The sequence below is a fragment of the Fonticula alba genome (genome assembly GCF_000388065.1).
Source record: "Fonticula alba strain ATCC 38817 unplaced genomic scaffold supercont2.5, whole genome shotgun sequence".
Lineage (NCBI taxonomy): Eukaryota > Rotosphaerida > Fonticulaceae > Fonticula > Fonticula alba.
The window spans coordinates 1,150,904-1,153,494 of record NW_009242975.1 but is presented as its reverse complement, the minus strand read 5'-3'; positions in this window follow the sequence as shown (position 1 = coordinate 1,153,494).

The following is a 2,591-nucleotide window of genomic DNA, read 5'->3' as shown; positions in this document are numbered from 1 at the left end:
CCCCCCGGGCCCACCCTTGTAGCGTCGTGGTTGTTATTTTGCCAGCCAGGCCGGCCAGGCACCCCCGGCCGCGCGCGAGTGCATGTTGCGGCGAGCGCGCGTGCCGGACATGTTCGTCAGTCCGATCGGTCTGGCGCGCGACTTCACGCGCTTCAGTCAGAGTCGGCCCGGCCGAAAGAGCCCCAGAGCGCGCGCCTCCGTGCGAGATAGTGCCGGGGAGGGGCGGGGGCGGGGGGGGGGGCTTTGTTTTGGCCGGCCTCCTTCCTGGCTGGCCAGCCTGCGCCGGTGCCGCGTCCTGCTGCCAGGCGCGTCTACCCGCTCGCGAGGCAGGCGGGCAGCCCCCCCCCCCCCCCGGGCCGGCCGGCTGCTGCCTTGCCCCGGCGCCTTTCCCCCGGGCGCCGGGGCGTCGGGCGGCTTGATGCAAAAGGCCGCGCCCCCTCGCGCGGCGCGGCCAGCTGGACGACCGCACTGGGCAGGGTCCTGCCCGTGTGCATATGCCCTTCCCCCTCGCATGTGGGGATGCTCCCCCTCCCTCGGAATCCCGGCCCGGGGAGCCTGGTCAAGAGGGGCGGGGGGCGCGCGCGCCCTGACGGGCGGGGCCCCTCACGCTGGCGGGCTCGGGCTCCCGGGCCTGGGGGCAGGTGTGTCAGGGCGCAAACAAAGGCCCGCTGCGCGCGCGCGCGCTCGCCGCACGCGCCCGCCGCCTTCTTCGGTGACACCCCCCCCCCCCCCCGGCCGGGCGTGTTTGTTCCGGGAAATCCTGCCAATGCGTGCCCGGCCCTTGCGCCCCCCCGGCCCCACACGGGGGCACCGGTGCTGGCACGGGTGCGTGCCCTGCCGCGGGCGTAGGGGCGTTCGCGCGGTGGCCGTTACACCTTCGCCTGTCTGCCGGTCCCCGCCCCCTGGCCGCTCCCCTGTGGCGCATCTGACGGGGGAGGCACCGCGGCGGCCGGCCAACCGGGAGCCGCCGAGTCTGCCGGAGGGCGCACCGGCGGCGGCGCGGAGCCTGCCCGGGCGCGCCGGCGATCGGCGGACGAAACTCGGGGCAGCGCCCCCCTGGCAGCGCGCCCGGGGCGTGTGGGGGCCAGCTCGCCGATGATATTAACTCCTGCGGGGCCTTCGCGCGGGCGGTGCCAGGGTCGGGGCGACAGGGCCGGCCCGAGCGCGGCGGTGGAAACGGGGTGCAGGGGACGGGGACGCACTGGGGGGGCGGGGCGGGGCGGGGCGGGGCGGGTGGGACGCACTCACCCGGGGCGACCGGGGACCGTCCGTGCGCAGATATTCGGCGGAATTTCACCCGCGCACGGTGGAATGTGCGCTGCGGGGCCGGTCTAGAATATTTGAGAGCCTCGTCCCCTGCACGCACCGCGTCCGCCGGCCCGTCTCCCCCGGCCCCTGCGCATGTGTCTCAGGCTCCTGGTCGCCTGCGCTCGTCCTCTCGCCGAAGGCGTCGTGCGTGCGTGCATGCGGCGTGGGCGCGCGGCGCGTCCCACGGAGACGGCCGTGCGCGCGCGGCGAAGAACCAACCCCGGGGGGGCAAGGGGTGGGGGGGGGGGGGGGGGGCGACGGAGCCCGGCTAGGAGCCCCGGCAGTCTTCCCAGGCTGGCCTATTGGGTGGGGGGGCATTTTTCTCATCATTTTCGGCCCACATCCCTGGGCGCCGACTGCCCCCCTCCCCCCTCCTGCCCCCCCCGCCCCCGCGCGCGCGCGCGTCTAGCGCGCAGAAAGAGGGAGGCCAGGCGGCGGGGGAGCGCTACTTGTCCAGCGGGCCTTCTCCGCCTCGCGCCATTGCGCCTGGTGCGCGCGCGCACCAGGGCGTCACCCCCCCCCCAGCACTCTAGCGTCTCCGATCATGCATTTTTACTAATGCACAGATGGAGAGCCCACGCACGGCGCACAGACGCGCGCACGCGCAGGGCCTGCTACCTCAGAACGTCCCCCGAACGCCCGGCCTGGCCGGACGCATGCGATTGGTCAGGACCCGGATATGCCTCGTGTCCCTGGCCGGCTTTCCGGCGCCCGCGGCTGGTCGACTTGCGCGCGAGAGGGGGCAAGGTAGACAGACATGCTTGGGCACCCGGCGGAGTTGCCCGAGAGCCGTTATGCGGCGCCGGCGAGATTTTCTTTCGGCCAGCCCCCGGGGCTCGGCCCGCCTCCCTTCGACGCCGGCCTCCCGCGCTCTCTCCCTCTCCCCTCGAGCCCTCGGCCAGGAACATTGCGCACACTCACAGGGCCTCTTGGCTGGTCTTCGTGCGGGGCCGCGGGCGGCAGCCCCACAGGCCGGGCCTCCGCCCTGGGGGCTTCCCCCCGCTGGCCGCCGGTATGCGAGCCGGGGCGCGTGACTATCCACCCGCGCCGCCTCGGCAACTTGCTGACTGCCGTCTCCCGCTCCCGCTCCCTCTGGCCACAGCGCGCCGCTCGGAAGAGCCCCCGTTGCGCGCTATTTATTTCCCGAGAGGGGCTCACGCCCCTCATCCCCTCCCTCGGGGAACTGGGTGGAGGGGGGAGAGTACACGTCCGCACTTTGGGCGGCCCAGACACGGGGGCCCCAGGCTAGAGAGCACCCTGGGGGAGGGCTGGGGGGCGGGGGG